Below are 13,742 nucleotides of genomic sequence, written 5' to 3' on the forward strand. Positions count from 1 at the left end.
GTGTATCTTTATATCAAGTATCATTTATATTTCCAAGTATCGGAGTGTCCATTTTTTTCCCCAAGCCTCTCATGTTTCTCCAGTATCATTAAAAATCTTATTCAAGTATCTTTACGCGGTGTGTGATTGTCGGTGACTCAGACACGAACACTCCATCTATGAATCCTTATCAAGTATCTTTTTCAAGTATCGTTTATACAAACTTGTGTTTGTCTCAGTCTCACACGAACAATAATCTTGGGCATAGGACGAAGGGTATAACGAGACATTAATGAGGGTCTGTCTAGTTATCGAAGGGCTGTTTCTGTTTTACGACCCGGCCGTCCTTGTCTATCGAGTGCTAGTTACAGCTAGTTCAATAATTTCATTTGATTCTTTCCCTGTATTCTTTTTATTGTTTACTATTAATAATTAATCATGTTGTTTAACCTAGATGACTTTGTTGCTAATCCATCTTCGGATAAGTTAGCAGGACCTCTCAGAAAAGATGATTGGAAGCAAATTGCCCATCATTATGGCATTGAAATTCACTATAAGCTAAATAAGACTATGATTAAGAATGTGGTGGTTGAAGAGTTAGTCAGCCAAGGGGTACTGGCGGCAGTCGCCATAGATACTTTAACCCCGGCGAGTTCGGTGTTACCTGACGCTCAGGCTGAACCAGCGGGTTACCGCTCGCCTCCCGTTTTGTCACCTGCTAGGCCTTATCAGCGATTTACTGAAGTCAATCCCTTAGAACTGGAGAAATTAAAATTAGACTATCAATTACAAATGCAAAGAGAACTGTTAGAAAGCGAAAAAGAAAGAGAAAAACTCAGATTAGAAGTAGAAAACGAAAGAGAAATCGAAATTCAAAGAGAACGAATCAAACTAGAAAGAGAAAGGCTTACATTAGAAAGGGAGAAGGTAGAAAGAGAGTTAGAGTTAAAATCTAAAGAGGTGGACATAACAGAAAAAAGCAAAGAAAAGGTACTAGAAATACAGGAAAAACAGTTAAAATTAAATGTAGGTAACATGTCCTCCCTCCTTCCTGGTTTTTCTGAAGATGATGTTGATGGGCACTTACTCTTCAAGAATACCATCTTGAAATTCACCACATCAAGGGATCAGACAACATCATTGCGGACACCTTATCTCGTGCTCCAACAGGTTAACCTCCTTCATGTCCCACTTCGGAGGTCTTCGGTGGGGGGGTGTCACGGCCACCATTCTCCTTCCCCCCGCCTGCCTTCCCTGTACAACAAGCAGGTTGTTTGAGAGGCTCATGTCCATCATTTATAAGTTTGTATAAGTTAGTATATGCCTGCTGTCTTGAGGAAGACCTAGCAAACCAATTATAGGTCTCACTAACAAGGAATTCTAGGTTCCTGGGCATAGTCTCTTAACTTGCATGTGTAATGTATGTAAAATTACATGTTTAAATCCATGACCTAAAAGGTCAATGTAGAAGTTAGGAGCGAGTGTGAGAATGCCAAATCAGTCATAAGCAGGATGCGAAAGTCAAGACACTGCTAACCATTTGCAATGTAACATTTTTCATGAATAGTAAATACAAAACAAGCCGTGAAAGAGTTGTCTCTCACCGGATCCAAGTACCTTCCGGTGCTAATGTTGTGTTTACAATTTGTCATTGAATGCTGAGATAACTAACTAGACGTTATCATCAATATGGATATTTTAGTTAGTTTTGATCAAGCTGTCATACGGAATGGTCATCCGACCAAACCATCTATACTCCTGTGATGGAGATGTTAATAGCTGTTTAAAAGGAATAAACTGTTTTAAAGTTAACTTACTTAGACTTATTCAGAAGTAGTAACCTACCAAGTCTAAACATAATAACACATTGAAGAGACATTTGATTGGAACAAGAATGTGTGTTTATAACAGTACCACACCAACAATTGGTGGCAGCGTATAACTTAAATCAACTTTAGTATCAAGAGAATCAACAGTAATGAATCTACAATTTTGACAAAGTATCTACGTCCACCGAAGGAATGAACACATTGAATACCAACAAATAAATGTTATACAAACTGAGGAACTGGATCTTCAATCAACATCTTAAGAAAACGAAGGACTGACATTCAACGTTTATTAAACATTCAAGAATCATATCCAGGAAACATTACGTTCAACATTACAACGGGAAATCGGACCGAAAACATTCACCCAAACATCAAACCTCTAGCAAACCAGTGAGAGAGAGAGGAAATGACGACATCACCCTTCGCCCATATAAACCCAAGCTAAGTACATTTCTTTATTCATTTCAGTTTTAGACAGTGAAGTGTAGTTATCACGAATCGATCGTCCATTATTGCTGGGATGAGTTGTTTGCTAATCTTCATTTTTTCTTTCATTAAAGGAAACTGTATTCGACTTAGAATTCTCGTCTAGAATTTTTTTTCTCTGTGCTAATTCCGTTTTCTTTCAGAAGTTCTCAGGAAATATCTTTATATTAGTATCATTGTATTGGGGGATTATGTTATAATCTTTATTGAATAGTGTTAATGCGTTTACGCAGTGGATATCTGTATTCATATAGAGATTTTGATAGGATTGCAAGGAATCGAAAAGATAAAAAAAAAGTTAAAGTCAACATGACACCTCCTGTAAGTCCAAGTAACCCCACCCCCGGCCCGAGTAACCCCATCCCCGCTCCCATTGTTATGTTAGTTAATGCACGATCAGCTATCCTTCCTTTTCAAGGTCGAGTCAATGGCTTCTTACCTCAGAATGTCGAGTCGTGGATTTCTTCCGTCGACGCCCATTTAAATGCTAAACAAATTATAGACCCATTTGTACAATTACAAGAAGCTAAAAGTTTTATAGACTTTTCTAAAGGAGATGCGAGTGCGTATTTGAGGGGAGTTTCGTTTCAAGAGGCAGTTACATGGGACGATTTCAAAGTTAGGCGGTCTATGGTGGTAAGGAAGCCTTGGATGTAGTTTTAACATTAAGAAATACACTTAATCAAGCCACTATGACTCGGCTTAATGTTATAGAGAGAGCAGCTCTCATTGCCGATAGGCTAAACGAGTATCAAGATATTTTAGGTAATTCCACTTGGGTTACTAGAGATAACATCTCCGTGAAAGATTTCTTATGATTAATGTATTTAACTTGCATGCCATTTATGTTGCCTGAAGCTTTAGTGCGGTGTTTTGATAAAAAGTTAACGCCAGCAAGTACAGAATTGGACATATATGAACAGATAAAGAAACACATGTCTAAGTGTACTGATCTTGATCCCTTGTTTACACAAGTTTTTGCAAAAAACGAAACAAAGCCACAACAAGTAAACGTAGTTAATAATAATCAAGTCGCAGGAATGACGTGTTATAATTGCAAACGTCATGGTCACTTGATTGCAGACTGCAGAATGAGATTCTGTTCGTTACATAATAGTTCAACTCATTCATATAGTCAGTGCTACTCGCGTAAGACACAACAGAATCCTAGAAATACACAGTCAATTCCACAGTCAGTACCATATGGAAATAAAAAGAAAAATCCTTAGTTCAATAAGAAGAAACAGCCAAATGTCAATGTAGTTCAGAATCAAAAACAAACAAACAGTTCTTCAAATAACTCTGATCCTGGGCCGTCTAGCCAGAATTCGCAAGGTCAGACTAATTTTCAGAATGTGCAGAGCAAAGCAAATACCACATAATTAACTCCAGTGGGGAAGAGAGTGATGTTGGGTCATTTAAATCAACATCAGTAGTGTTAAATAATCCATTTAATGTTTTATCAGATCATTGTGAGGCAATAGACTTTCCTACGAAACACACGACCGAATCAAATAAATTAGTGCATGCTCCCGTAGATTTGCAACAAATTCACACAATAATAAGTCAAAATGAGTTACGACCAACATTGTATACTGTAAATTTAGAACACCGATCCTTTACATTATTTTTTGACTCTGGTAGTCCATGTAATATCATGGATTTGAGGACACATCATTCGTTGTTTTCGAACTTCCCTATAGAGAAGTCCAGAGTAAGGCTCTCGGGTATAGGAAATAATGAATTAAATGTAATAGGCGTAACTCATGTTCAGTACAAGGTCGGTAAGCGCACGTTTGCCGATACCTTTGTTGATGTACAAAACATTGATATGTATCCAGCTGTAATTATAGGATACCCATCTATGGGTAATCAAAACATTATCTTAGCCCCTGCCAAGCACGGCGTGTATATCAAAGGAAAATTCTATAAGTCTTCTAATACATTAAAATTAGTTTTGGATAAAAAGGAGACGACAAATAAAACAGTGACGTACGTTGAAGAACCAATAACTTGTCTCACTAATAAAGAAATAATATACGCGACCCAACATAATTCTCGTTCACCCGTAATATCATCTTGCACGCAATCTATCGAGCCGAACGTACCTTCGAATTTAATGGTGCAAATAAAGAAAACGTTACCAGGTTCTGAAATATTAATCCTTTCCGACACTTTGAAAACTAATGGATTGTCCGTCACACAAGCTATTTATACAGTAGGCTCACATCAACAATGTAATATTGAAGCCTGTAATCATTTAAATACCACTTTAGTAATTCACAAAAATCAACATATCTTGGATGTAGAAGTTTATAAACATCGTATTCTTACCGTCGCTGAAATCAATCACGCTCAGTCAGTTGCGGATGAATCCCTTTTACAATCTATTAAAAATAAAATCAACAAAGACATTCAAGAAAAGAAATTCACCAGAAAGTTTTTGGACTTTTAACTGAATATCATGATGTTTTTTTCCACTACGGATGAATCCTTAGGAAAAACAGATGTTATCGAACATCAAATAAGGTTAAAGGACAAGCAGAAAATTATCTATGTACCCTTGTGCAGACTCCCTATGAAATTCCAGAATGAGATAAATAATGCAGTAGGTAAAATGCTAGAAGAAGGAGTCATTAGGAAATCGAACAGCCCCTGTAATTTTCCATAAATAGTTGTACGGAAAAAAGATCGAACATGGCATATCTGCGTAGATTTCCGTCGCTTGAATGAGGAAACGATCCCTGGTCGATTTCCAGTGCCACGTACTGACGATATTTTATCTTTGTTAGGTCAGAATAAATATTTTACCAGTTTGGACTTACTTAAAGGCTTTCACCAGATATCATTAGAAGAAAATAGTATCCCATACACAGCCTTCAGCACAGCCAGGGGACATTAGGAATTTTTACGTATGCCTTTTGGTTTACGTTGTGCTCCCATAACATTTACTAGAATGATTAACATAGTGTTTGGAGACCGGCTAGGGGATATATTGCATGCCTATATGGACGACCTTGTAATCTTTTCCAATACCTTAGAAGAACATCTACGTAAACTAGAACTAGTACTACAGAGACTAAGACAACATAACTTAAGGGTAAAGATTATTAAGTGTGAATTTTTCAAAACAGAATTGGTCTATTTGGGTTTTACGGTGTCTAGCCAAGGTCTTAAAGTAGTCCACGATAAGGTGTCGGCTATCCGTAACTTTCCGATACCTACTAATGTCAAGGGAATACAGCAATTTCTGGGGTGTAGTGGATATTATAGGCGTTTTATACGCAATTATTCAATAATAGCCGCTCCCCTAACTGATCTTACGAAGAAGGGCGTAGATTTCATATGGTCTGAGCAGCATCAACGGGCGTTTAATACCTTAAAAGATGAACTGTGTAGTTCTCCTATCTTAAAATTTCCTGACTTCGGTAAGGAGTTCTTCATTGCAACAGACGCCTCAGACTTAGGAGTAGGAGGGGTATTGCTTCAGCAATATGAAAAACAATTTTTCCTGATAGCTTTTTATTCTCGAAAACTGAGAACTTCCGAAAGTAAGTATGCAGTAATAGACAAGGAAGGACTAGCTATTGTTAATTCACTAGTGCATTTTAAGTTCATAATATACGGTTATCCTGTCAAGGTTCTTACTGATCATAAACCCCTAACCGACTTCTTTAAAGACTTTAGTCACAGCCCCAAACGAACTCGGTGGCATTTGATCATCCAAGATTTGGGCGCGAGAACCGGGTATTTACCTGGGAAAGCAAATATCACTGCTGATGCATTATCACGCAACCCCGTATCATCTCGTACGGAGCCATTAGCTGAATTAATAGATATATCAACATCCATGCCTATTGTTAAAACTGTATCTGAACAAGAAGATCTGGGCTGGAGCGCTGAATTATTACAGACTGAGCAAAGAAAAGATCAGAAATTAGGAAAAATTATAAATGCTTTGGAAGGAAATCGTAAGGAAAGGGAATATATAAAGTATACGCAGCAGAATTATATAATCAAAGACAATATTCTGTGTAGATCCGTGACAAGGAAAACCCGCAATACACCACATGTGACTAACGACCAGTTAGTGGTACCAATCTCACTTATATCCACTGTCCTAAATTGGTTGCATGCAAATCCATTGCATGGACACCCAGGGTTCTCCATAATGTCACAGAAAGCCAAATCATTGTTTTATTGGCATACGAAGCTTAGATATAAAAAAACACATAGATAATTGTCACACTTGTCAGGAAAACAAAGGGCACATGAAAACACCTGTCAGCCTATGGGCTTATCCCGTGCCCAATCAACCCTTTGAAAGGATACATTTAGATTTATTAACAGGATTTTACGAGTCAGACAGAGGAAATAAGCACCTCTTAGTAATTGTAGATGCTTTGACTTGATATACAGAACTGATAACGCTTAAAACTAAAACTGCGATTGAATGCGCTAGGAAATTTTACGAGTGTTACATTTGTAAACATGGAATTCCATACATGATAATCTCAGACTCTGGTGGAGAATTTAATAATCATTTCCTTACCTCATTGTGTGAATTCCTTAGCATAAGGAAAATCAATACCATGATCTATCACCCAGAGTCGAATGGGCTAGTGGAAAGAGCGAATAGGAAGGTTTTAAATATATTAAGATTAACACTAGGGGATCAGACCCCAACTGGGATATTGCAATACCTGCGGTACTAAGTACTCTGAATCACTCATATCATATATCAATTGAAATGTCGCCGCACAAGGCATTGTATGGTACCCCAGTTAGAACGCCTTTCCATGTATTAACGCCTACAACTAATTTATCAAATCCTTTAAAAGAATGTATAAATGCAAGCAAAAGTCGTTTTGATATCCTTCGAAAGAATTTAGAAGAATCACAAATCATAATGAAAAGGAATCATGATAAAATAGCGAAGCCAACTAAAACATATACCGTGGGTGATAATGTATACATACAGGTAAATGTACGTAAAGGACTCAATTATAAACTAACACCTAAGTTTGAAGGCCCATTTAGCATTTTGGAAACATTAACGGCCAATAGATTTAGAGTTCAAAACGTATCCCAACCCACTGATGAGAGAATTGTACCATTGGCTTACATAAGAAATTAAAATAAGAGAGAAGGAAGTGAGGGAATTTTTTTTTTATCTTTTATCTATGAAATTTATATGTTAACATTTTCTTCTTCTTAATACAGGAGTAATTACATATATTTTTCTAATAACAGGTTTCCAAGATGAAGTTTTTATTGTTAGGAGTGATATTGTTCGCTCAGACATTTTTCTCGTGTGGGAAGAGCTCTAAAACTAAAAGTATAGATTTTAAATATGGCACTATAGTAGAGAGACAAGAATATGTTTTTATTATATCAAGTAACATAGTTATAGAAGTACGCATGCAAGCAATTTTTCTCCTAGAGAATGACGTCACTAGCTCAAAGAGCGACATTTCAAGGTTTGCTGCTTCATTAAATGAAATGCATAGAAGACACTTTCCTTTTAATACAGAGAGTTCACTTGCACCGACACTAAAAGTTGCAGAGATGCTAACCGACGACTTGCAAAATAAGACTTATGAGGCAGAATCTTTGGCTCATGACCTTTTGATGTGGACAGTAAGACACACTAACCTTGAAAAACGTAACCCGTCTATTTTTGCTGCACTAAACATCTTTGGATCTGTTGCAAGTTTAGGCTTAGGGATTTCCAATAGTCTTAAGATTAGTAATCCAAATAAGAAAATTGAGTTTTTGACTCATGAAAATGAATTGATTTTATCAGAACTAAGGAATCAGTTAGCTTCAATCAATCAAATTATGAGTTTGGTGAACGAACATTCTAGTAATATCAGTCAGATTATGGAAGTACAAAATTTGTTGGCAACGTTAACATATTATAATTCAAAAATAGATCATATTCATAACAGAATTGCACATTTCATTGAGAAATCAAAAGACTATGTGGAAGCTATTACGTTAGCGACTAAAGGTGTACTGTCACCGCATTTGTTGCCGATAAGAGACAACGTTAATTGTGGAGAACGGACGGGAGAAATTAGGTTATATTCCTTTGTTAGACGCACGTAGGTTAGAATTTTATTACAGCCTAATTACAGTAAGCGTTGAAAATCACAGGATTATGATAACAATTCCCTTCGATTCTTCCGATGCCTGGCAATCTTACAGGATATCACCATTTCCGACTTTCATGACGAATAACTCAAACCCAGTAATATCCAGTTTGACAGGACACATATTGGTTTCCCCAGACAAGGAAACATATACGGTCATTAAAGACTTAAATCAATTAACTCACTGTTCAGACGCAATGAATTAAAAAATATGTACAGCTGACTCCTTTGAATTCCATAAAAACTCAATGGATTCTTGCAAGTTAGGTATAGTGCTAAACGGTGCTCTCTCCAATACACATGAAAATTGTCTGAAAAAACTTTCTCCCCTTTGACAATAATAAGTTCAATTGCAGACTGATCAACGGCTCGTGGATACGATAGGACAAGGCCGGCTTCAATGTATCATGCCCGGACGGATCCACGTCCTATTCCCAAATCTTCGTTGCAGCAGATGATTGCATCGGTACGTCTACGAATTACACGGTCCAAGGAATCAACACTATCATCAGAGAACGGGCCTACTTCGCGAATTTCATGTGGTCGACTACATTCCCATCTTTACCTCTCCCATACAACGCACGAGTGGCTAAGCGGAGTGGCTAAGCGGTTGATGAAATTAACCGAGATGGACCACCCGTCACCGACTTATGCAGATCTTCGTTTCTACGTGTTACTAGCAGCAATCAGCGTTACGGTGATGATATTTATCGCCGTTAACATCTTTGTTTGGCGTAGGTTAAGGAAAAATAAGATGGAGATCAAACAGAACGTTTTGCCATGTCCAGACAAAACTCCTTATTTATTTCAATTTTAAGCTGTTTGAAATTGGCCCCTTCATTCGCTCAAAGGAGTACTATTGTCTTGGAAAAGTGTTGTGCACGAAAAGCAGTTAGTACGCTAGTAATATGTAGTTGAAGAGACTCTAGAACATTTGCATTTTAAAAAAATTTTAAAAACATTTAAAATATAAACCATTTTTTGGGCATCTAATAAAGTATATAAGCCCTAAATATTAAAATAAAGAATCTATGGGCATCTAATAAAATATATAAGCCCTATATATAAAAATAATATATAAATATACGAAACCGTGGTGTGTGTACGTACCAGGAATTCGTGTTTGTGCACTAAAATTATATCTTTACCAAGGTAACAAATATTCTTTATTAGTTACCGTATTATAATAATCTGTATTTTTGACAAAGGTGACAACTATTCTTTACAAGTTACCGAATCATATGTACAACTGTATTTTTTTTTTGGTACCATATAATCATTTGCTTGCAATGTACCATATATATGATCTGTATTTTCCATGCATTTTTCTTTGTTTTGGCAATATCTGTTAGGTATGTATTTTTTTTAAATGTACCTATTTGAACATTCATCCTTAATCGTTTGTTTATGGCTAAAGTTAAAAAAAAATTATATATATATATATATATATATATATATATATATATATATATATATATATATATATCCAGTCACACTCGTAGTAAACATATTTTGAACGTGTCGTTAGAGTTCAATTAATTGAAGGTAGCTGACCGAGCTAATGTAATGTATGTAAAATTACATGTTTAAATCCATGACCCAAGAGGTCAAAGTATAAGTTAGGAGCGAGTGTGAGAATGCCAAATCAGTATGCTTAAGTCAAGACACTGCTAACCATTTGCAATGTAACATTTTTCATGAATAGTAAACACAATACAAGCCGTAAGAAAGAGTTGTCTTTCACCGGATCCAAGTACCTTCCGGTATTAATGTTGTGTTTACAATTTGTCATTAAATGCTGAGATAACTAACTAAACGTTATCATCAATATGGATATTTTAGTTAGTTTTGATCAAGCTGTCATACGGAATGGTCATCCGACCAAACCATCTATACTCCTGTGATGGAGATGTTAATAACTGTTTTAAAGGAATAAACTGTTTTAAAGTTAACTTACTTAGACTTATTCGGAAGAAGTAACCTACCAAGTCTAAATATTATAACACATTGAAGAGACATTTGATTGTAACAAGAATGTGTGTTTATAGCAGTACCACACTAACCATACGGGTAACTGTACTGAATGGCACACGCAGCGGATATGCACCAATGCAGGAATATCTTCCTTAAGTTTTTTGTAAACACCATTGCTAATCCTAACCATGACACTAGCATTGTCAGTTCCAATGCCACCCATATTTTGCAAGTTCAGTCCATAAACACGTAAAGACGATTTCAGAGCATGGACAATACCATTTGCATCACAATCTTCTACAGGGGCAAGATGTAAAAATGTAGAAACTAATTTCTGTGAATTTTCACTAAAATAATGTATTGCTAATCCCAAATACTTAACAACAGATATATCTGTAGACTCATCAAGTAAAATACTATACTTCCTATCACCTATATCCTCCTTCAGTTTAGCAACAAAGTGGGGCATAAGAACATCTTTAAGTACTGCAGTGCATTTACTTCTATGCATTGCAAGTTCCGTCGTAGTCTTGTCAGAAAAGTTTTTTTTAACAATATCTAGCAGGTGATCACAAGAACTAATAGCACAATGTTTAGCAATAAAAAGACACAATTGGGCCTCGGCTCGAGCCACATCACAAGATTTTTCAGATTTAGGAAAACTAAACTTGGATTGCCTAGACGAAGAAAAGGGTTCACCATTCACTTAGTGCTTCTTACTTTTTGCATGATCCTTTATGTAACAAAATTTGGCTCCAATTGTTGTCTTGCAATACTTGCAATAAGCATTTCATGCATCATTAGGAACCCCCATGAACCAGTCTTTGCATATATCCTCTTGTAGCCATTCTTTTCTAAATTTTTGTGTGTATGAGTGCTGCTCAGGCATTTTCGAAAGAGTTATTTTTGTCTAGACGTACTCGCAACCTGAAAGACAATGCACTTGATACTTAAAAAGCTCTACAATGGATTGCATAAGATATTCTTTTGTACGAGGTATTTGGTTACACCTATAGGGCTCCCGTCACATTTTCCACATTATTGACAAAACTATTATAACATATCTAACGAATTGAATTTCGTCAGAAATAAAGAATTCCATAGGGATCACGATGTGCAAAACAAAGCAACAGGCCTTACATAACATCAAAAAGGCGTTGGAAAACCTAAAATAACGTTAACAAAATATATAACATTTACGGTCTTTCTTTGCTTTTAATCCCCACATGCGAGATAATCCAGTTCTTAGCTAATATAGCATACACGAATTGAACGGGCAACTAGTAAACGACCGGTAGAGCCTCTACTTCACTAGGTCAGCCTCTCGATTACACCAAGTGGGACCCACCGCTTTCCTCCTCCCACAGAGACCTGTCTAGCATCGCCAGCTGTTGAAAATAGCTAAGAGAGACGTTTAATTACTAGGAAATGTTTTAAAATAGTTATCAAGGAAGCAATGAATATTACAAGGTAGTGCATGCTAAGTAATCACGTATTGACAGTGAGGTCAAAAGAAAAGCCAGGAATTACTGGAGAGTTTATTTAGACAGTAAGGCAAATGAAGCTGACAAAACTATGAATTCAGGTACTGGCTATGGTGTAAGAATTGCTTACAGAATTATTAATGAAATCTCGACTGGGGCAAAGAAGAAGAATCATATACCCATCAAAAAGAGAGATGGTTCTGTTAAGAGCAACAGAAGATGAAGAAAGATAACGTTTAATGGAAAACTTTGATGAGGTTATGAATAGGAGATATTAGGGGAATAATTTGATTGATATACCTGAAACTGATGAAGACCTTTATGTACTCATGAATGAATTCAGTGTATTTGAAGTCAAAGCTATCCTCAAAAAACTAAAGAGATGGAAAGCCCTTGGATACGATGGAATAACTGCCGAGATGATACTGGCTGAAAATGAAATGACTCCCAATCTACTTACAAGATTATTTTGTAGAATGTGACATGAAGAGGCTAAACCTGATGAATGGGAGTTAGGAGTGTTGGTGAAAATGCCAAAAAAAGGAGACCTGACTGATTGCAATAATTACAGAGGCATCACACTTATGTCAGTTGTCATAAAAATATATAGTATGCTTATTCTAAAGAGACTGGAGATAAAGATTGATGTATAGCTTTGAGATGAACAAGCGAGATTTAGAAAAGATAGAAGTTGCACTGACCAAATTTTCATTTTGAGACATGTTGTACAGCAATGCGTAACATATAGAAATCCCCCTTTGATGGTATTTGTGGACTATGAAAAAGTCTTTGATACAGTGCAATGGCCAATTTTGTGGAGAGTCATACATTATTATGAAATCCCTCTTAAATATGTAAATTTGATTAAGTCTGTTCATGAGCATAGCAAGTGCAAAATTAATGTGAATGGAGTCTTATCAAATGAATTTCCATGGAATAGCGGAGTACTCGAAGGGAATGCGTTGTCATCTATGTTGTTTATCCTCCTCAAGGATTTTGTAATGCGTAGAACAGTCAAGAGATGTTAGAGAAGGATTGGACTGGATTGGTGATAGGAATTTAGCAGACCTAAAATATGCTGATGATACTGTCCTTGTTAGTAGAACCCCACTGGATTTGCAGTGCTTGCTTACCGGAATGCATGAAATATCACATGAGGTTGGGCTGAAGATAAATAGAGGAAAGACAGAGATGATGAGAACGGCGTATGCAATGGAAGATGAAATATCATTGGAAGGAGAAAGGGTTGAGATAGAATCATTCAAGTATTTAGGAACTATAATCTCCAATAAAGGATCTTTAGAACTAGAGTATAGTGAATGGTTAAAAAACCAAATCAGACGATAGCTAGGTTAAGTAAAATTTGGAAATCAAACCGCCTGAAATCACATATGAACATCAGACTATATATCAGTTTTGTGAGATCACTATTACTCTATGGACATGAGTCATGGTATGACAATGAAACAATCTCCACCAGATTTAGTAGATTTGAGAACAAAGGCCTCAGAATGATATTGGGAGTTAGATGGCAGGACAGGATTAGGAATCAAACTATAAGAGAGATTACTCGAGTACCATATGTGGATAAGATCATGATGAGGGGTAGATAGAGATGGTTTGAGCATGCTCTTCGCACTCCCCTAGAGAGATTGGTTCCCCAAACTTTCAACTGGGCTCCCGAAAGCACTAAAAGAATTGGAAGACCCAGCCCTACATGCCTGAGAATTATGAAGGGCAAGGTAGATGATGATGAATAGAGAAGTATTGAATTAAAAGTTCAAGATAGAGACGACTGGCGAAATCTACCCGAGGCCCTTTGCGTCAATTGG

The sequence above is a fragment of the Palaemon carinicauda genome, chromosome 19 (genome assembly GCF_036898095.1).
Source record: "Palaemon carinicauda isolate YSFRI2023 chromosome 19, ASM3689809v2, whole genome shotgun sequence".
In the NCBI taxonomy this organism is placed as follows: Eukaryota; Metazoa; Arthropoda; class Malacostraca; order Decapoda; family Palaemonidae; genus Palaemon; species Palaemon carinicauda.